At 44.3% G+C, this 23,582-nt stretch overlaps 1 protein-coding gene across 1 annotated transcript in view; it reads right to left on the bottom strand.

Moving 5' to 3' along the window:
• LOC137884499 (uncharacterized) overlaps nucleotides 1-23,582 on the bottom strand; it is a 69,813-nt gene that overhangs the window by 3,016 nt on the left and 43,215 nt on the right. The gene's annotated exons all lie outside the window — the stretch shown is intronic.

The raw sequence follows: 23,582 nt of genomic DNA, 5'->3' as shown, positions 1-23,582 counted from the left end.
TAAATTGTGTAGTTATTGTGTAGTTCTCACCATAAACACCTCCACGTTTTAAGACCAAAATAAAAGGTGTCCCTATATGGAAGTTGGGGCAGCTTTTTCCTCACACAATGCCAGAGGACTCTTGATTCCTGAATACTCAAGCTGATAGTTTATCATGGCAATCCATCCAATACGTGTTTTTATATGGACCCATGTGTCTGAAATAAATAAAGTGTGAATGTATGTTTTAACATACATTGTTCAGGCACATGGCACAAACAGAGTTAGACCTCGCAGTTATGTCCCTGAAATGCAGGAAGTGGTTTCTCTTGTATCATAAATCTGCTGCTTAAACAAACCAACAGCTGCCGCAGAACAAAACCACCCAGAGAGGAAGGAACAACTCCTCAACACCAAGCAGTAAAAAACATATGTACAACTTTTTACAGAAGTAGATGTAGCGATACCACCATGAAAAAGACTCCGTTAATTGAAAATTATGAAAGTTCTCAAGTATAATCAACAAAACGTGTCAAATGTGAAGAAGCATAGAATAGAAATAATTGAGTAAACATCCTCAACATTACTTCAGTAGACGTTCTGTCAGGACCAGCCTTATAGCCCTCTAATAGCTAACACTTATTCAGACTTTATCATTTCTTAATGATGTTCAACATCAGCATTAAGTCACCATGAGCCGGGCACCATTACTCACAGTTATCATGTGTTTTGGTTATCTCTGATAGCAGCCAAGGTTTTCAGTTTTAAACAATTATTCTATTATATATTAATGTGTTTTGTTGCCATGCGCCATAAAAACACAGAAAAAACAAACAACTTGGTTTCTTTTTCACATGGTCACCGTAAAACCTGCAATAGGCCCGATGAAGAAAAGGTGAATAAAGTTCTTAAACAGGCATTAAAATGTCACGCTTTAAAGCAGAATCTAAAGAGCTGATGAGTCACTGTGATATGTTTGAGGGTGAGGCTGATCTGATCTCATGTATTTTTCTATCATTTTGCATGCGAGAGAGAGCGATAGCGTGAGATATGTTTCTTCACGTGCCCAGTGTCCGTCTGTGACTTCTCCTAATGAAGTTCTGTACACCGGAGGGGACAGAAGAACTTCTCTCTCTGAGAGAAAGATAAATGTTGATACCGTATAATTATCTGTGTCTGCCCTTGTGTGTCTGAAGTGTGCATACCAGTGTGTATGCATGTGTGTGTCTTTTCCCCAAGTCATTCTTCTTCATTATTCTTCTATTATTCATTACTCGTTCATTATTCTCCCTGCTGGCTACAAGTCATGCCTGTTGGTTCGCACTGCAGACACCACTGTGGCCCTGCTGCCAATAGATGACAGTAGAGTAATGGGATGAAGTCAGTGTGACGTGTGCAAGTGTACACACATGTGCAGTATTGTTCCACATGTTTGTTTTGACTTGGACAAATACAATTAGCATAATTCATGTTCTACTTTATTGACCACCTCTATGAATATTGACTGTATTAATGTCTAGGGGGCAGCGCCCGTCTAGTGACTGAAGAAGCTGATTTGGGACCAGATGAATAGTGTGTGTGTGTGTGTGTGTGTGTGTGTGTGTGTGTGTGTGTGTGTGTCAATGATAATCATTATTATCATTGAATAATGTCAAACGAAAACACGGCAATACCGTCAGGCTGTTGTGGACCCTCATGAGGAAATAAAAATGATTATGGCAAAGTCCTTATACTAACTGGGAATGGTGCAAATCAGCAATCTAGCAATGCATACATTGGTACATTAAACAAAGTAAATACATACATGTGAAAAATACAGTTGATTATGGGTCTGTTTGGTCCACAAAAAGAGGAAATGTCTAACAATCTGTAAATCTGAGGCCTGAAAATAAAAGGTTGAAGCAAATTTGGTGAACAGCAGGCACTGTGGTCACAAGTGATAACTGCAGGTTGATGATACATATGCTAAAACATTATGTTTCAGTAGCACAAACAGAAGAGAGTTATGAAGTCAGAAAACAGACTCCAGAGTAAATGTCATTCAAAGAAAGATTCTTCTGTCTGAACTATCCTAACATCAGCCAACATAAGCAACAACCTGGAACATGGCTTGTCACCACCGGCTCCTAGGCTGTGATGCAGGGACGTGTGGTCAGAGCCTCACCTGTCATCATGAAAAGTAAAAAACAAATAATGCTAAAATAAAATAAATATTAATATTTCTCTACTGAGCTGTGCTATAAATGTAATTTCTGTATGATTCCAATCATTTCAAGCATTGTTATAATCATAATCTCTGAATGATGTCATGTCCTGTTCAAACAGAGGAGACAGTGAGGTGAGACAGTGACCAGCTGTTCCTCACCTCACTGTGAATCCTCACTAACTGTTGAGTCTTTTTCTGTCTCATTGTTTGTCACCACTGTAATATCTGTAGACTCTTTTATTAGATGTCCTTTCTTTACATAGAATAATGTATTTCACGTCTGTGTAGAACATGTTTAGTGTTCTGATCTGACATTAAAGTGAAAAAGCACAGAGAGGCAAGCAGTACCTCTACCTCACTGAGGGGGGCGTGCGAGAGCCCACGGGTCGGGTTCATGCTTGTTCTGTCGTTGCTCTTCTTCTACACTTCTCTTCTTCTAGACTTCTCTTCTTCTTCTTATATTTTGCTTTGACCACAAAAATGTAAGACTCAATATCTAAGCTTAAAAATGTCTCAAAAAACAGTGAAATGTGACCAAATCAACATCAGTTCATCGTCGGACAGGTAAAGTAACCTTTTATGTGTTCGTTGTTCTCTTTATTCATCAGGGGTTGTTTCACACATTTTCGCGGCATCTCACGATTTTCGCGGGCTCTGCTTCTGAAACGTTCCCGTTGGGGGGGGGGCGGCAGGTCGGTGGAATCCAATATGTACTTTACCTATGTGTGTGTAAAGAATGCTGATATGAAATATGAAAAATAACCAGTAGTCAATGGTCAAGCTGCTAATGTAATGGTGATGTAAGCTGCTCTATTGGGTTCATGTATTTGTAAATCTGACTTCTGTAGAGTCAGAGCCTCACCAGACACGAACCTCACCGTGACGTCACTGCTATGATGGTAAACTAAAGGTATGTATTATAACTAAATAAATAAATAGTTTCCATTGCGAAGTGTGTCGGTCAGTAACATCAGTAATGTAAACGTGGATGCGTGTGTGATGAAGTGTGGGGAGTTGTCAGCGAAACAAAAGAAGACCAAAACCAAACGGAGCAGCACTGGAACGGAGAGAGCCAGGACCCAGAGCATCGCTGGAGCAGGGCCTGTATGCCCTCGCAGCTGCAGGACCAGGAGCTCCAGGACCAGGAGCTCTGCATCGAGTAACCTACCACGACCCCGTGACTCCTTCAGGGACTCGGACTCAACCATACTTTCACAGTTGTTAGAGGCAGCGGCCGTCACAGGCTGCTGACATTACGGATTCAACTTTGAATGTGCAGGAAGGAGAGAGTCATTTCTTCTTTCAAGAGTTGCATTGTCTTTGAACCTGCAACATGCTAATGTTGGCCACTTGGAGGTAACACGCTGTGGACACTGACATATCGTCACTATTGTCTTATCCCCACCTGTAGGAACAGGTGCGCTGCGGAGCAACCTGCACGTGGAGTCGGTGCCCCTCTGATGAATGTAAGTCCAATATTTACTCTTTTTAAATGTTGTGTCTACAAACTCCCGCGTGTAATATCTGGGCCTTTCCGCTGCTTCATGCTCAGCAGCTAACGTTAGCCGCTATCTGTCTGTCTGCTCGTTGGTGCTGTGTTCAGTACATTATTAGAGGTTATTTTTTATTATTATTATTTTTTACTGAGAATGATGCTCTGAGACAGGCAGCTGAACAATGAGCTGGCAGCTCGAGAGGCCTCTTTCACGTTGTCTAATTGGTGTCACGTTGTCATTTGATACATTGAAGGAACATCAATATTGGGACAGACAGTGAGGCTCCATAGCAGACAGCAACAGTAGCCAAACAGATTAAGAAATGACATATCAGTCTCTCCTAACAATCTCTTTCATCATATTCACATTGGTGACAGTATAAAGTAAGAGCCGCATGCATTTCAATGGAGTGTTTCCCCTCAGTGGTCAACCACTGGGTGGTGCTCAGCACTCACACTTTACAGCACTTTCTATTTGTTCAAGCATCAAAGCCTCAGAGTACAGTTAGCCTCCTTTCAGCTGCTCGATGCTTGACAGGCATGGCTGTAAGTCACGTTCCTGTTCACTGTAGAAATCCATCAGGAAGGTCAAAGGATTTCACTCCATAGTGGTAAAATGTAAATATTGAGTGTTTACATTTGTGCCACACAAAACGCATTTTGGTTTGCTTTTTAACACTTTGTCAGTGTGATGTTATTCAAATCTTGATCAGGCATGTACAGTATTGCATGAGGAGATAACTAATCTCTGGTTTATAGGTTCACTTCTTTCAAATGAATTCATGCTTTTTTTAACACTTGCCTTCAGTTTGACAGTCTCTGGCTCTGGGGTGTTTTTTTTAGTTCACACTTGATTTGCTGTTCCCTCCTATTGTGCTGTGTGCTCTGAACATTATCCCTGTGGGGGGGTTGCAGTCACTTCGTTAAAGAGGAAAATACATTATCATGTTGTTGAGTGGAGAGAGCAAGAGATTCAGTCAGAGATTTCCTCTTGGAGACAGTTGTTCCTGATGACCCAGATGAAATATGATGGCAGTGTGTGTGCGTGTGTGTGTGTGTGCGTGTGTGCGCGTGCGCGCAGAGTGCATTCATCCCTACATCATTTTTTGATGGATAACTTTCCTCCCTCCTCTCGTCACGCGTTGGGTGTCACGGTGATGACGAGTGGCCTCCTTCTGCTTTTGTGGCGGGCGGTGGGATGTGACAGTCGTTCGGGCAGCTGCCAACATGCGTCTCGCTGCTCTGCCTCCTACAGACTCCCCTCCGCCGCCTCTGTTACTAACCCCCTCCCAGTTCAAATGATAAACTCCCCACTTCTTATTTTACCAGTCCCCTCCTCAGCAATCCACAACACAGCATCTTAAACTATGAATATCAATTCTTTCGCCCCGTCTCCCTCAGCTGACCGTGTGCGGCGCTTCAGAAATAATGACAGCATTGAGGACGGGAACAACAGTGACAGGCGAAGCTTTTACAACGCCGTGCAACACGACAACAGAGGACAGACAGCACTCGGCTCCAGATGGGCGCTTCCTGTGCCAGGCAGGAAATGGCACTGAGCTCCCTCGCCATCGTATTTCATTTTAGCGGAGAACGGAGACGATCATCACTTCATCCCCCCCCCCCCAACGGGTGAGCTGTAAATTCATTTTGTCTTTTTGTTCTCCTTCTCTCTTTGGATCCCTCTTGAGTTGTTGTCATCACTAGCAAGAGATACTGTGAATTTAAACTCCAATATTTAGCCTCCGAGCCGTTTCTCTGCCTGCTGCTGCGTCTCTGGGTGGAACAGAGACGACTCGATCGCGGCTGACCACACACAGATGCGTACAACTGCACGGCATGTGTGCTCATGTGCAGACAAACACACTTACTTAAATGCACATGTAGGAAACACGAAAGCTTTGTTACCATCCTGACAAATCAACTGGATTCCAAGTTGTTTTCATTAAAGGGGCACTCCTCTGATTTCACTGTTACAACCCAGAGGAAGACGTTGGCATCAGACAGAGGGTCTAACATCACACACGACTGAGATGCATTATTGGAATTCATTTATTGACAATCAGTAACAAATGGCAACATATCAAAATAAACAGAGTAGTTTATAATAGTTCAAACCCATACCATATTTAATTTGGATAAATAACCCAGTAGTAATATTCCAAAAATACTAACATTAGGTCAAAACAACCCATTGGCTGTGATGGTTTCACAATCGCGGGATATGTTGTGTGTTTCAACAGACAGCTGTTTGGACAACCATTAAAGCACTTCTTACTGGCCCAAACCTACAAAGCACAAATTTGCCTCAAAGGGCTTTAGAGTCTGTACAAACAGACTCGTTCAAGGAAAAACACAAAATAACAAACTAGCAAGAGAGGCCAGGACAGGCAGACGTGCAATATATGTCTTATGAATAGAGTAGACAGAAATAACAAGCCTTCAACAACCTTCTCACAAAACGCCATTTACTAATTATAAAACCTGAAAAACACGTGTGTGTGTGTGTGTGTGTGTGTGTGTGTGTGTGTGTGTGTGTGTGTGTGTGTGTGTGTGTGTGTGTGTGTGTGTGTGTGTGTGTGTGTGTGTGTGTGTGTGTGTGTGTGTGTGTGTGTGTGGCGCGCTCCATCCCTGTGCTGCCCGGTGCAGATGATGCGCTCAGTTCTGCTGTGTAGGCCCTGTGTTGAACAGATGTCGTGGCTGCTGATACTGTCCCTGTGCTGAGCACGAACAAATTACATGCCGATACACACATGAGAACCCACAGAGACACACACACACACACACACACACACACACACACACACGCTGCAAATATGACCTTCAGATTACAGATGGCCCCTATCAGAGGCTGCCGGCTGGATTTGCAAGATGTAAATACAGAGGGAGTAATCCAGCATGGGGCAGAGGGGGCTATAACATGGGGCAGGATGGGCACCAGATGGTGGATGTGTGTGTGTGTGTGTGTGTGTGTGTGTGTGTGTGTGTGTGTGTGTGTGTGTGTGTGTGTGTGTTAGAGGGAATGTTAAGCGTGCGGAGGCACTGACATTGGGATTATGGTGTCTGTTTTTGATGTGCCACAGATGGACCTGTACTGTTTTGTCCTCAACACTAAAGGCAGGTGGATAGTAGCCCTCAACATGAAAAGAAAACCCTTTTCTTCATCACATTCTCTTTGCCTCATGTGGCACCATGGCCAATGGCTTATGAACTTCTGTTATTAGTTAATGGAGGCCTGCGCTTTAAGAGACCTGGAGTAGCATGTGAGCAGTAAGCCGAGGAAGAGACTGCGAGCACGAGCGCTTCGACTATCAACCTCGATTTCCCTCGTGGTGTATGGAGAGTAATATCAGACATATGGGGGGAGAGAGAAAGAAGGAAACACAAAGTGAGTAAGAACAAAGGGAAACAGTGTTGTCATATGAATGAGGCCTCGCTTAATTCTTTGACTTGCAGAGGTCACAGGCCAATCGAGCTGGTACGCCATGATACCGTGTACCATCCTGGGAAACATTTTCTCCCGCACATCCTTTTTCATTTCACCTCCTTCCTCCCCTACTCCCGTCTCTTACATCCTTTTTGTCCTTCCCATAATTTCATCTCTTTGCACGTCATTAGCAAGCTGGCGCCTAATGAATTTCTTATCTCTCCGAATTCAGTGGCTGTTGTGATAACGTTTATTGTGTTCAGTTTTACTATTCACCACTGTGTGTGTGTGTGTGTGTGTGTGTGTGTGTGTGTGTGTGTGTGTGTGTGTGAGAGAGAGAGAAATATTTAGTCAAAGACATAGAGAGCTCTCTGCAGCGGTGGCGTTTTGGCTGTGTAGCATCTAATATTTAAGTTCAAAACAGGAACATGAATTTAATGTGTGTGTGTGTGTGTGTGTGTGTGTGTGTGTGTGTGTGTGTGTGTGTGTGTGTGTGTGTGTGTGCGGTGTAGAGGTGGATGCCAGCACACAGCGATTGTTACGTTCGTGGATACACGTGAAGAAGAACAGGTGGTGGGAATGACAGAAGAAGGAGAGGAGGAAAGATAATTCACTGAGTGGCTCAACCTTTTTGAAAAGAGACCTTGAAAGCAGAAAAATATAAAATAGGAGCCGCTGATTAGAAACTGATACAGCGAGGGAGAAGAAGGAGCTTAGAGAAGATTAAACAAGGAGAGAAAAGGACGGGAGGCAGTTCGAAGGACAGGGCAGTGGCAGATGGGAGTGTTCTGGTCTGTTACTAATGTTCCTCGGAAGAATTAAAGTCCAGGAAGAGGTTCACACACACACACACACACACACACACACACACACACACACACACACACAGACACACCGGCTCACACACACATGCATGCTGTTAGCTCAGTATAGGTGTTAGCGTGGGCCCCTGTAAACATCAGCAACCCCCTACTGGCTTTCCCTCAGCAGTAGTTAGTGACTTAGTGACCCATGCAACCCTCACACACCGACATCAGCCCCTGTAGTAGCGCATGGTCGATCCAAAGTGTCACCTCGCTAAATGGGCACACACACACACACACACACACACACACACACACACACACACACACACACACACACACACACACCTCTTGCAGTAAGTGTTAAGCACATTCATCTGACACCTTTCCTAATAACTGAATGCATGTGGAGTGAGATGTGAGAAGGAGGGAGGAAAAGAGGGAAGGGAGATGGGATGAAGAGCTAATAGCAGCTGTGTCACACTGTCAGCATTAGTGTAATGTTGTGTCAAAACAAGGCCTCGCTGAGCACTTGAGCTGTGTTTGAATGTACAAGGAGTACAGTAGCACTGTTGTGGATTGGGAACCTGTTTTCCTGAACAATAACATTTCGTTTTATGTAATGGTTAATGTGGCATGTGTCATTCAAGCATGTAATTAAAGGTAATTGCACATTTCATTTGCAGAATAGAGTCGTCCACATTTGAAGGCTGGAAAAATCCTTTCTTTTATAAGTGAAGTCACATAACTGCCTTCAAAAACCTGGCAAATACATGTTGCTTAGCTCATTAGCAAACATTACATAACTTGTGAAACTTTGCTGACAACTTTTTTTTTTGGTCAGACTGGCATAAGAGTAGTAAATCAGATTCAAGTTATTCTGAAAAAAGTCCAGCTTCACAATCTGATTCCTTCTGTTCACCACCACCTGCTGCAACGTCCACTTCCTCGCTGTACACTTTTGAGCAAAACAATCTGGAGCTGTGTCTCCAAAGTTTCCTAGAATTAACAGTTGGTCTCAGCGGAAATACAACAAAAAACTTAAATGACGGCAAAATCATGTTTACTGCATGCATCCCAATAAAAGCTTCATGTGTCTCCAAAGATAGCTTCATCTTCATCCTTCATCTTCGTCCGCTTATCCCGGATCGGGTCGTGGGGGCAACAGCTCCAGCAGGGGACCCCAAACTTCCCTTTCCCGGGCCACATCAGCCAGCTCTGACTGGGGGATCCCGAGGCGCTCCCAGGCCAGTTTGGAGATATAGTCCCTCCACCTGGTCCTGGTCCTGGGCCTCCCTCTGGGTCTCCTCCTAGCTGGTCGTGCCTGGAACACCTCCCTAGGGAGGTGCCCAGGTGGCATCCTCACCAGATGCCCGAACCACCTCAACTGGCTCCTTTCCACGCAAAGAAGCAGCGGCTCTACTCCGAGTCCCTCACGGATGACCGAACTTCTCACCCTATCTCTAAGGGAGATGCCAGCCACCCTCCTGAGGAAACACATTTCGGCCGCTTGTACCTGCGATCTAATTCTTTCGGTCACGACCCAGTCCACATGACCATAGGTGAGGGTAGGAACGAAGATCGCCCGGTAGATAGAGAGCTTTGCCTTGCGGCTCAGCTCTCTTTTCGTCACAATGGTGCGGTAAAGCGACTGCAATACCGCCCCAGCTGCTCCGATTCTCCGGCGAAGGCGTATGACCGGGTCCCCCGGGAGATACTGTGGGAGGTGCTGCGGGAGTGTGGGGTGAGGGGGCCACTTCTGGGGGCCATCCAATCCCTGTATGCCCAAAGCGAGAGCTGTGTCCGGGTTCTCGGTAGTAAGTCGGACTCATTTCCGGTGAGGGTTGGCCTCCGCCAGGGCTGCGCTTTGTCACCAATCCTGTTTGTGGTATTCATGGACAGGATATGGAGGCGTAGTCGTGGGGAGGAGTGTTTACAGTTCGGTGGCCTGAGGATTGCATCGCTGCTTTTTGCAGATGATGTGGTCCTGATGTCTTCATCGGGCTGTGACCTCCAGCAGTCACTGGATCGGTTCGCAGCCAAGTGTGAAGCGGTTGGGATGAGGATCAGCACCTCTAAATCTGAGGCCATGGTTCTCAGCAGGAAACCGGTGGTTTGCCCACTCCGGGTAGGGAATGAGTCCTTACCCCAAGTGAAGGAGTTCAAGTACCTCGGGGTCTTGTTCGCGAGTGAGGGAACAATGGAACGTGAGAAAGATAGCACGGACATTAAATATGAGGTAATAAACATTTTCTCCTACTTCACTGGGTATGATAAAAAAATCAATCAATGTCAGCATTTAAAATAGCATCATTCTTAGTAACATAGTAAACCACACCTCCTCGCTGAGATACAGAATACAAAGATAAAGGTCTCATCTATTGCTTGCTCACTACTCTGTGAATCACTCATATGCTGGAAATACATGCAAGGACTTGTTTGACTTGTTTCTATTGTCATGATGTTTGTACATACTGCCACTGATGTGCGATTTATATAGTGTTGCAAAGTGCAGCATTTGCCCTTTGAAACCCAGCACCCTACAGCTTTGGAAGATTAGCCTCCAGAATACCTTGATGCTACACTAAATCTCTAATGCTGCACGGGTCAGGGACATCACCGGTGCTGCAGTAAGTGTCCAACAAATGAGGCTCTTGTGCTCAGACGTCTTTGAAGGAGGGAAAGAAAATGAAAGTCCTGGTTCGATATGTTGAAGGACAGCAGGCAGTGAGTGTGAAGAGAAGTGACAGTTGCACACGCGTGTGTAAATCTCTCCGAGTGAAGGTCAGAAAGAGGTAAGCTGTGTGTTTAGAAGTCATTTTAACCCAAGTTAAGTCTAAGAGGAAAGTAAAAAGACGTCTCTGGAGAGGATAACATTGGCTTTTATGTTTTTATTTGATGCCAAAATTCCACTATGAGGGAACTTTACCTCTAGCCGCTGAAGAAAAGGGTGCAGAAAGGGGCAAGTTAAGGCAACTCATGGGCAACTCATGGGCTTTTTATAAAAAATGATCTTTCATTGAACATGCAATTTGCGTGGATCTGTGTGCATATGAAGTCAGTCGTCCGTTATGAAATCTTCAGTTTTACTAGCGAGTCCACCCTCTAACGTCTTTTGTTCTGAGCTTACACACCTCCACCAGCAGCTCAGACGGGCATTGTATGCGGGGTTAGAGAGTCAACACAAGGACCCAGAAGCTTCATTACACTCCCAGTCTCATCAGTACAAGCAGCCAGAAAGCAGCTTCTGTGTAGTTCGGGGGGGGGAGCAGTGCATGCCAACTGTCCCCATGTCCTGGGCAAGGCAGAAGTGGGCGCGGTCTGCAGAGAGATGCTTAACTGCCTCAGCAGGAACATCAGGAGCACAATTCTGCTCGCTGTCCCAACGCATATGGCCCTGTTTTTCAGTTTTTGGGTGTGCACAGTGAAAAGGAGAGGAGAGAGAAGAGGAATGGATGAGGAGAAAGACACAGAAAGACGGAGACAAGCTAGAAGGATTGGTTGAAAGAGACGGATGGACAGGAAAAGAAAGAACACGGGAAGAGAGAGACTGAGATGGAAAACCAGAGTGGCAAGAAATGAGTAATTGAGAGAGAGAGAGAGAGAGAGAGAGAGAGAGAGAGAGAGAGAGAGAGAGAGAGAAAGGGTTGAGAGGGTGTGAAATGTGAGAAGAGAGTTTAATTTGTTTTTCGGCAGTGTCGTGCCGTCACAGAAATGTGTTTACCAGCCCCTACTTTGCCATTAGTGACACTCGGGCGCTCCTGTAGAAGAAACCAAATAGGTTCATAACTGCCTCATGTATCCTCCAAATGTCCCTATAGCTCTCCGTCTGTTGGACTGTGTCCGTCCGTATGTCTCCTCTCCTCGCTGCATCTCTCCCCCTCTCTGTCTGGCTCTGTCTTCCTTCTCTTCCTTCTTTTCTTTCCCTCTCTTGCTCTTGCTGCCTGTTCCCGCCTCATGCTCAGTCTTTCTCCAAGTTTGAACCGCTGCCCATTGTCGTGATAGAAGGCTGACCCAGAAGTGCCACGGTGCAATGAGGGGCGGACGGGTGGAGAGCATGCAAATGAGAGGGAGCAGGACAGACACAGACACGGTGTCCAATTCTAGGGGCTACCTCCTTTGACAGGTGTGGCCTACTGAGTGAAGGCCTCCCAAAAGGACAGGACTCTGACCATTATACGTTTCTACCGCTCGCCTCTCAGAAACACTTTGGTGCCGATCATGTGACTTATTTACTGGTGACACATGACCACCTGAATTGAACAGGTCATTTTTTGCATAGAGTAAAGGATATACCAGTATGTAGGCCTCCTTTTGGGGAAAAGGAGGGCTACATTTTGTATCTACATTTGGAAGAGCTCCATGAATGAGGCAGACATGCTGCCCAGTTATTTCATATTTGGTCAGGGGCAGCGAGACAGAGGCCAGTATTGACATTGCTGCAGCCAGTGAGTCGTGTCACTTCTTTTTTCACCTTCCTGAACATCTTTCTTGAGTCCTAATAACAAATCAAACGGAACCTGGTGGGGAAAAATAGTGTTTTAGCCAAACATACATTTTATTGCATTCCTCTGACTCTGCCAGTCACCTTGATACTAAAGTACCTCTGACTTAGTAGCTCTTGTGGCTGATTTTCGTCTGTATCTTTGCCTACATAATAGAATAGGTATAAAGGAGCCTGTAATGTGTCCTTTAGCAGCCTGCAAGGGCCGCTCAGCCTGCTCTCTCCTACCCAAATCAGAAGCCCCTCCATCTTCACATCCTCAAGGGGGGAACTGCCATTACCTTACAGTTAATCCAAATAACACATACTGCACACCAAACATTAGGATGGGAACAGATCATCTAATTTGACAGACAAAGGAATCCCAGTTTGCAGACAAAATCTCCAAGATATTAGTGATATTTAATGATTTGAGTTTGACCGTTTTTTTGCTTGCTTGCATGCTTTTTGGGTTAACAGTTCCACCACTCCAGTAAAGCATCCTGTCAAAAGCCGCCTGGAGGTGAAAGGCTGACTCTGACTCTCGCTGTGGCTGCTGCTAAACTCTTTAACGGCGCTAACTTCCTCTCATGTTCTGGTGTCAGACCTGTCACAGAGCGCTACTCAAAGAGCGAGATGGAAAATACCCTTCATTAATATTTTAACAGCTCAAACAGTTGGAGACCAAGCAGAGTGACTGGTACATGTAAGGCAGATTGAATCCAAGTGTCAATACATGGAAGAGAGTCGGACCAAAGTGTGCTGGTCTGAGGTCTGTCTTGAGTCAACATTCAGCATCGCTGTGTTGACTTAAAGATGTCCACCCAAGAGACAGAACAATAATAAAAGACAGAAAGAGAAGGAGAGTGTGAAATATGGTGGAAAAACATCAAAGGAAAAAAATCTGCTCTGTGGGTGTGTGTTGCCATCTGTGCAAGTCCATGAAGGTAGGTGTGTGTGTGTGTGTGTGTGTGTGTGTGTGTGTGTGTGTGTGTGTCTTGGGAGCAGCTTGTAAATGGGAGACTTTAGGAGGGAAAAGTTGGAGCAGAAAGCTGCTGGAGGTAATCTTGTGGCCCACAGCTGATAACAGCTTTCCACCTGGAGCCTCTTAGCAAATTCCTGGACCACCATCAATCAACCAAATGTCCTACACACACACACACACACACACACACACACACACACACACACACACACACACACACACACACACACACAGACACACAGAGAGGGGGGATGACGTAATGCATGTTGTGACCATCTAACAATACTGCATGTACAATCGTTGAATGAATATATTTTATAATAGTTTTAGGATCATGTCGTACTTAAAGACACACCTGTGTAAACAGCTGTATGCGGTCTCCTGTGGTCCTTGAGGTAGTTTTATCAAGTCAGAGAAGATGACTGAAGTGACATCCTTTGGGTATCTCAGCTTGGGCTTGAAAATTTTTTTTTTTTTTAACCAAGCTCGTGTCACAAATTGGCTGTGTTAAAAAAACAAACGGGTTTTCTTGGACTGTGCTGCTTTGATTTGACCAATATTTTTTAAATCTGCGTCTTATTGGAAGACTATTTGTACACATTGTTATTTGAAGCATACCCTGGCCTTTAAAAGCAGCCTTCGGTGGTTTAACTTCACATCTTGCCGCAGTGATGTGCAGGCGTACTACAGGGAGTCGGTACACTGTGACCTTACTGTTGGGCGTGGTTACATCACTCATCTGTCAGTTTAGCCGTAGTGAGAGGTGAAACACTGCTTTACAGACTTGTATTAGGTTACTCTTCAAGTCCCCCGACTTTATCAACATGTAATACCAAATTACTGGAGACCCTCTTTTAACCCTGCCTGGTCTGTGTAACACTAGAAGTGCATGCAGAACGATCTGAAGCTTCATCCCCAGAGGTGATTTGGATGCAGTTGATGGCGGCACAACAAATGGTCTGACTTTGTGTGGGTGAATTTGCATGTGTGCACATCTGTCTGCCGGTCTGATCCCGGCCTAATGGACTTCAGCCCTTGCATGGCTGACAGAAAATCAATGACCCACTCGGTAGACTCAATACTGCTACATCTGGAGAGAGAGAGAGAGAGAGAGAGAGAGAGAGAGAGAGAGAGAGAGAGAGAGAGAGAGAGAGAGAGAGAGAGAGAGAGAGAGAGACTTGTGGACTCAGACGACACACGGATTTGAACATTTGTATTTGTGGAAAGCATTAGGCCAGAGACTTCCGGCATAACGTCCCACAACGGGGTCAGGTTGACCAGACTACGTACAACTTTAGACGGTCATTAGAGGAGGTTGTCAGAACAGAACCGACCGACAAAAAGGAGGGAAATGGAAAGAAGAGATCAACAGAATTAAACAAAGCTAATGATGCATTCTGGCAGTCAAGTGATGGTTCTCTTCTGGAATGTGGGCGCTGTGTGAAAATCTGCAATGAAGGTGTTAGGACTCAAAGTTAAATTAGAATTTTAAGATGAGGAAAAAATGAAACTTTAATGATCCCTGTGGGGGAATTAGTTTGGTGCAGCAGCAAAAGTAATATGATTCAACAGCAAAAACGTCTATATGGAACATTAAATAGGCAATGATATAGCAGAGAAAATAGAAAATGAAAAATATCAAAAGCTAAGTATAGAACATGAACCGACTGAGCTTCTGTTATTGCATCTACTTTTCATAGTTTATAGTTTTGTTTTAAATAGATTAGGACATCAGAAATGTATTCTGGGTTTAGAGTTGATTCTTGTTCTTGGAAACAGCAGTTGAGAAAACTGCCACAACGTCCATTTAGTAGCTGTTCTGGATCTTTTCATCATATCAAATGATCTTCATCAATAACATCTCCATTTTATGATGAACCTCGTGTGATATGATTAAAGTAGAGCAGCTACTAAACAGGCCTTGGGGTGAAACAAAAAATAAAAGTTATTACTTTAAGCAGTAAACTCCATCTGCTGAGGAAGACAGTGGGATGTGGTTGAAAGCAAAAAAGTGGACCTTGATTTAAGATTTTTTTTTTTGTCAAAGAAATGAATTTAATATATATGCATGTAGTGTAGTATGAGCCTGTCCTCCCAAGAAAAAATCCCATCACAAGCATGAAAAAACAATATATTTGTATTTTCTGGAGGCAAAGGCCTTCAAAGACTCGTGTCTGTTGATAGTGACACTGGGAGAGCTGCAACACAGTGGAAGGATGTCAGGCTGGTTGGATGGGTCAACACAATGTTCCACTTAGACACAGGAGACGGTCAACGTTTGTCTTGACATGTCTTTTTCAGGCCTAAATCTAACCAAACATTAAAGGAATACTTAGTTTTCCTTGTGTTCAGTAGAATTATAGAGTAGGAGATTGTCATCTTTACACTTAAGATATTGTATGCATGAACAAAAACAAGGTATAACATGCTAGTGATCTTCAGAGATGAAGGTAGACAAAATATTTCTCCCCGGACAGAACCAAGCTCGCTATTCCACCTGCTTACATTTTAAGAGCTAAAAATAATCTCAAACAGATTTTGCATTCATATGCAGAAGATTTTGGTATCAGAAGTGTTCTAGTTCTAGTAGTATTGAGCAAAGCAGACTTTGGTTGAATGCAGGTAAACGGTCTATGTGGAGAGCAAAAGAGGCAGAACGCATTGGCCGAAACGCAGTCGGCTGTCGTCTCACGAGATTTCACTTTTTATTGATTTCAAATTAGCTTGTAAACCGGCTCCTTGTGAAGCAATCACATCATAGACTTTGTCTCTCAACTTCAGTGTCATAGCTCAAGATGCTAATTGGAATGTAAACAACGAGCAGCGCACAGAAAAGGAAGTCTTAACCCGGATATCTGCTGGCGTCACCAGAACACCCAGACATACACCCCCCCGTCCCCAGAGACTCACCCGTCAGACCGATAGCCGAGGACTCAAAGAGCGTGCTAGAATAAGCTAACTGGGGGCTAGCTCTGGCTACGTGTTTGTATGTTCACTGTGAACAGGATCGATTTTTGATTAGAGGAACAAGATGGCATAGAACAGAAGAGAGGTGAATAGATCTGAATAGAACCGAATTGAACATGGGACAGACTGGAGTGGATAGAGCCAGGAGAGCAGAACCGCAGAATCACGAAACAATTCAAGAACCCAGAACCCAGCCGGGCTAGAGCAGAGGTGAATCAAATCGAGCAGCATGCAGGAGGTCAGCGGCCTGCCTCCGCAGGCTCCGCTGTGTGGATTTCCCTGCGAAATGCTGGATCACATGGTAATCTCAGTTTAATACACAAATCCCCAACCCCAATCCAATCAAACCTAATACCCCCGCTGGGCCTGGCATGGCAAAGCCCACCAGCTCTCCATCGCTCCCACCGTCTCATCGAACACATCGCTCCACGTTAGAATGTTCCTGTCGACCGGTGTAAGCGTATGAAACGAATTAGATGTTTGGTACTAAAGAGTGTTTTGGATGCAATGACATGCAAAACACTCCAACACCCTCAGATCAAGAGATACATGTAGAGCCTGAATTTAGAGGTTTATTTTCATTCATGCAAATGTGACACACAGTCTTAGTAAAAGGAATTGTGTCGTGTTTAAATAAGACACACCAAAAGGGGAGAGAAATACAGTGTGTGTGTGTGTGTGTGTGTGTGTGTGTGTGTGTGTGTGTGTGTGTGTGTGTGTGTGTGTGTGTGTGTGTGTGCGCGTGTAATGCCCAGCCGGCGGTGGTTAATGCTGTCCCAGAGGGTTTTAATCCAGATTATCAGGACTATAAAGTCACTCAGTCTCCCTCTCTCCCTCTCCCCTAGCCTACCGCTTAGTGCGCGCACACACACACACACACACACACACACACACACTTATTATGTCTTTCCCCTCTTTCAGTCCTTTTCTCACACATGAAGGGAGTCCCGGTGTCAGATTATCCCCTAGGGGGTGCTGTGTATCCAGACAGCCAGCACCCCCCTGTTGGTGTTCTGGTGTGCTTTCAATTCTGACACAGTCGCCTCTCGGATGCCGCTCACCCTGCTGCGTAAAGACCTGAGATCAACTGCACTCAGCTTGACCTATTTCAACGTATTCACAGCGCTGTTGTTGCCTCATTTGGCATTTACACGAGGCCTTCACCCGAGAGATCCTCCGTTGTTTTACACAGTATTAACATTTGATCATATGATAGAGCAATCAGTGCAGACATCTCTATCTGTTCTGTCTGCGAGTCCATCGACAGCCGTTTATTTTAGACAAAACCGCCGGGCGGGGTATCCATCCACCTTTCAGACAGCTGCTCCATCATTTACATACGGCGGTGTGATCCGCATATCGCCCAGTTGGTCTGGATTAATTCCGGCGTGTTTAATCTGATGGTGGAGATTGATGCTTGCGGCAGGGAAGGCTGGTCTGTGTACATTTCCTCATATTCGCTCGCTCGCTGACACGTCCCAGTGACAGGCGGTCTGATTGGATCACAACCAGTCATTTTCCACTCAAATAGACAGCAAATGAAATGTCTCTGCTACATGCAGTGTTGCTGCCTGGTCAGAATCCAGAACGAGCTGTGGCTTTTCTCTCGTTTCCTCTATTTTAACAACCTTTGTCCCTCATCTTTAATCAGCTTTCTTCCCCCTGACCACACCTCTTGCTTTTTTCTGCCTCTTGCATTCTCCCTGCATGCTTGTTTCTTGGTGCTCTGTAAATTAGGTTGAAAATGGAAGATTTACCTCCGGAGAGGAGAAGCTTCCTTCATGCGCTCTGTTCCTCTCGCTCCTGTTCTCTTTTCAGTAAACCACTGCGTTACCATATTATTTACTGGGAACGTCTAATTGGAATCAGCTGGAAAGCGGAGAACAGGGTGGCCAAACCTTTTCCTGGGCAGTGAGGTTCAAACATGGAGGATTATGCTCATTAGGAGACTGTGGTGAGGAGTAAGTATGTGTTCAGAGAACCTTGTGCTTCCAGTGGAGAAGGGATCCACAGTAGGTAGCTGCACCCAAAGGTGACATAGCTAACACGATGTTTCGTATTATTGTAATAATTTAATACATTTCTGAATTTTGGGCCCACACCACTATTGCTTGGCCTCTAAACACTTGTTCGTTTGGCATTATATAGTCATTTTATTGTCCTTTGGTGACTTCTAAGAAACACGATTCCATCCACCTCAGCAATATCACTGAAGGCTTTAAATTTAACTGTGCCAGCTAACTTCCTGTATACTTTACTGGCACGCAAGCTTTGCCACGACACCCGGATGAGTTAATGCACTGTGTCCATATTTGCGTGTGCTTTTAAACAATTACAAAGAAAGTATTTTTAGCCTCTTCTGCTCCTTTTCAGTGTGAATGTTGCAATGCTCAGAGCCTGGCTTCTCTTTCTGCCTTTGTTCTTTTTTCTTGTGCTGATTCACAAACATGTAGAGGAAACTTGTAGCACATTTTGTAGATGCAAAGCAGTCCTTGCATGACATTACTTTTGTATGCAACGCTTATGCAGCTGTGAATTAATTCTTCATCAAGCGCCGTCATCAGGTCATCGTTTGAGTTTGTCCAATTCTTTTTTTAATAACCAAATGGGTTAGCATTTAGCACTTCCGGTTCAGTGGGTTCAAAGTCAATGGGTTTTGGGTTCGATGGCTAAAATAAGGTCTGTGGTTAAAACAAGCTGAAGAGATTTTAACATTTTGTTCTACGATATGAAATATGCCAATAAATACACCACTTTTAACATTATTATTGTTAAATAAACTTAGACGATGAATCTGACTCTGGTGGCAGCTATCAGGACAAAGGACTTCACAAAAACAGTGTGTCTATACATAGTATGTATTGGTACGTAATGTACTGGAACACCGTTAGTAAAGATTACCTCATAAATTCTGAAGTAATTACGCTGTACTAATCTAAACGCACATGGCTAATTGTGCAGGATGAGGTCGCTGGATGTTAGAGGCTGTGTGAACTGGCCTTTGGAAGCCAATTCAATCTATTGATCCGTTCTGTGGTTGGAGTTATGTAGCTTTCCATGCAGCTGTAATATATTATAATATTAGTGTCTTAACCCTCGTCTGTCGTGTGGTGTCTGCTGAAAGAAAAAATGAAATTAGTTGTATGAGAGCGTAATTCAGTTGAATATTCTATTCATGTAAACTATTTGATTTTGCTGCAAAATTGATTTTGCTCACATGCTGCACCTGGTGGTTGTTGGTTTGCATTGCAACTAATGCTGGAATCGGCTCGATAGATTTAAAGTGCTCTCCCTTCCTGCTGCCCCAGGGCACCTTTACGGCTGCAGCACTCGCATCCATTGAACGGAGTGACATCGGTGTTGTTGGATAGCTGACAGGAAACCAATCGAGGACATTGCAGTTGACGTCCTAAGCGAGCAGTTACAGCTGTTTTCATTAATCTGTTAACTGGAGTCCTTGTTGTTTTTTTGTCTGAATCTGTAGCTCATTCTGCAACGTGTTTATGATTTACTTATCTCAAGGTGTGCAAGTACGTACTGCTAGTATGAGAATGCAACTGTTTTTTTGTTGAGGTGTTAACAGTTAAACGGTTACAGTAACAGGTATTTCTCATCAACCTCAAAAGAAGTGCAAAAGCAAACCTTCAGATATCAACAAACGCCCACACACACACACACGTTCTGCTCTCAGGTTATTACGGCCTGTCATTGTTTAATTCTTGCTCATTAAATGCTCCAGACAATGACAAAGCGCTCGTTCTCTGACAGCCTCTTTGTTAACCCTCTCCCTCTTATCTCTTTCCGCCTCCCATTCTCGCCGCTCTCTACTCTGCTTTGTATCTATTGTACGACACTCAAGGACGATTTGACGGCGTCCCGAGCCGCCACTTAAACATCCCTATTCATTTCAAAATAAAAAAAATAAAACCTGCGAGAGAGGGAGGGAGAGAGATACCAACAATTTGCAGAAGCCTTGGAATGTCAGATACAATTTGCCACTTACTGGTAATATAAAACTTGCAGCGATGGAGACGACGCTGATGGCATTGGCGGCAGTGACAGTGGTGATATAAGATGTCATAACCTTGTGTCCTTGCACCAGTCGTCTTGGAACCATCAATCCGCTCGACCTTTATCCAGCAATTGGGCCCATCGTACACTCGGATCCTTTCTCTCAATTTATTTTACTCTCTTCAGACCTGCCCTGACTATAATTGTTACAAAGAGTTTTGGAAGTCGTCACGTGTGTGTCTGTGCATGTGAGAGTCAGAAAGACTGAGGAAGATGGAGAGACAGAGCGAGTCTGCCCCCGAGTGCATCCACGTAAGAACCGGAGCCACCTGAGAGCAGCGGAGCACAGAATAGTGAAGATGAGAGAAAATGAAGAGACAAAAGCACTTCCCTGGTGTAATTATGCTTTCATTTCATGGCCAAGTATCCACATGATGTGCCCTGCATGCAGAGACGCTCATTAGAGTTATTGAACACCAGAAATGTAACTGGCATCTGCCAGTAGAGAGCATAAGTGTATGTAAAGTGAGGGTAAAATGGCAAAAATAATTTCAGTAAAAGATGTGGAGGTTAGAACTGAGTGGAGGTGTCTTCTTACTTTAGATGAACTCTCTCGTCTTTCATCCCTGAACCTTGAAGGAAAGTGCTTTTGCTTGCATGTCATTCTAAAAAAAACCAAACACAATGATTCTTCATTTTTAAACCAATGAAGGGCTTTTGTTTATAATTATTTTAGCAGTTGTGTGCTTTCCTTTTATGCCAGCAATTGTTTTGTTCGGAGAAACAGTTGTCTTTTTGTGCTTTTCAAAGGTTTTTTATCACATTTTCAGATCAGAAAAGTCTCACCCGTGATGCTCATGTAAGGAAAACACCGCAGTAAATAACAAACCTTCTCAAAGCATTACCACAAATCCAAACAAAGCTCAAAGCGAAGCAACAGAACTCGCACTACTTCAGTGCAGAATTTCCCCTGCATCCGCTCTGCTAGTAAAGCATCAGCATCCTGATGCTTGGATCAATGTTGCAACAAATAGCTGTAATGTGTCTGACTGTGAGCGCTGTCATGCCCTACCTGACGCACTGTTGAGGAGGAATGTGATGCTAATGTAGTTAAATCTGCACACTCATTACTGCAGCAGGGACTCACTTCATTAACAGCCCCCTGCTAATGTGCCACTCTACTCTGTGTGTGTGTGTGTGTGTGTGTGTGTGTGTGTGTGTGTGTGTGTGTGTGATCTTGCAATGAGACATTAAGAGAAAGATGATTTATTTGTGTGAATAGATGTGTGTGTGTGTGTGTGTGTGTGTCTCTTTGTTGTACTTTGGTTTCATGCAGCTATAGATGATAGTGTGTGGAAAAACAAGCACTTGTGTGTCGCTGCTTTGCAGCAACACTGAAGGTACAAAACACTCTGAGATTGATCTATCCTCATATCAACTGTCTGAAACTTTTAAAACCATCCACTCTTTATCTACGTCTCGCCTTTTGTGACTATTAGAAATCAGTGACGATTAATGGCTTTCACCTCGATTAGTCTCATCATTTATTGAGTGAATAATGACTACTAATGCTTTGTAGCCGCTGTATCGGTGTAGATACCTTTTCTTTTCATCAGCGAGGCCACACAGAGTGGTTTTACAGCACAAGGTGGAGGTTTACTGTCAGTGACACATCCTGAGAAGCTTCTCTGCTCCACCTTCCTCCCTCAATACACTGCTGCTACTGGCAGACTATACACACACACACACACACACACACACACACACACACACACACACACACACACACACACACACACACACACACACACACACACACACACACACACACACCTCTCACCAGTGTCTGGGATTCCAGCAATTAATGGGGCGGTAAATGAGATTGTTACTGATGTGTGGTAGCGAGGTGAGCGAAGGTGTGGGGGTGATGGAGGGAGACAGGAGGAAGACAGAGGAGAGCCAGGGGGAGGAAAACGGCGTGAAGATGTTGTGATGCAAATTAGAAACTTTTGTATGATTCAAATTTAAGTTGAAGTCCTGAAAATAGAGTTTTCCTATCTCTGTAAAACATGCATGAACCAAAAATTCCTGCAGAGTGCAGCAACATTAATGCTTCAAAAGTAGAAAACTTTATGACTCGGCTCTGTATGATCTGGAGTGAAATACTTTTTAAAAATTGTTCTGCAATTGTATGAGCAACAAACATTCTTTTATATTGGTGATATAACTTTTGCCGTAAGTAAAATTCTACCCTCAGATACTCGGGTGAGAAGTCCTGAAACCTATTTTTGTGCTGAATCCACTTTCTGCTTTAGGGAGTGATTTTCCAACAGTTCCTGAAATGCCTTTTGACAAACCCCAGAGATGGGGTTCACTCGTCTGTGTGCTGGTACAGAGCGATGCTGTAATGTATGAGCAACAGTGTGAGTGTTTCCCATGAGGACAAATTAAGCTTCAAATCGCTTCAACTCAAAACACAACATGTGTTATGGCTCCAATGTGTCATGGTCTCATATTTTATTTTCAGTGGAGAAATAATTCTTCTGTAATGGATTCCTTCATGTTTGAGGAATATAAACCAGTGAAGCTCTTGATTTAGGACTCTGTGGGACTGGCTCATCATTTGACAGTGATGTTTTGGATAGCTGAACATTTTCCTGCCACTGTACCCAGGCATTACTGCATGCCTACACTTTTCAAACGTAGCACCTTGAATGAAGGACGCAGTGTTTTTCCTTTACAATGAAGATAGACTGATTTAGCTTGATGAATGAACCTTTTCTAGAGGCCTTTGCTAACAAGTTGTGCCTTAGCTCCTTCCTGGCGGCACATCCTGTTCTCTTTTTTACACATGAACATGTATGACCCACATCTTCTGACGGCGGGACTGATCTGAATTGCTGATTACCTCTGCTTTGCCATTTGTCTCCCTCATTGCTGATCCTCAACAACTGCAGCAGTGGCGCTGGAATACCATGCTCCATGGGGGGGCTGTGCAACAACGTCCCCCCTCAGGGGGCCCTGTTTATCCTGCAGGTCGACGGTGCATCAGGAGGAAAAGCGATCCATCTATATAATTTAATCCAGAGGACACACTATTAGAACGCTAGACAGGAGGAGGAAAACACACACATACGCGCTTGGTCACTTGTGTACTGCACACACACACGCACACACACGCACACACGCACACACACACACACAGGCAGGAAAACACACTTGCAGA

This window comes from Cebidichthys violaceus, unplaced genomic scaffold (assembly GCF_023349555.1).
Source record: "Cebidichthys violaceus isolate CVI_PGR_0920_01 unplaced genomic scaffold, fCebVio1.0.p SCAF_39, whole genome shotgun sequence".
Taxonomy (NCBI): Eukaryota; Metazoa; Chordata; class Actinopteri; order Perciformes; family Stichaeidae; genus Cebidichthys; species Cebidichthys violaceus.
Note: the sequence above shows the minus strand (reverse complement) of the source record. Positions and strands in the feature narration are given on the sequence as shown.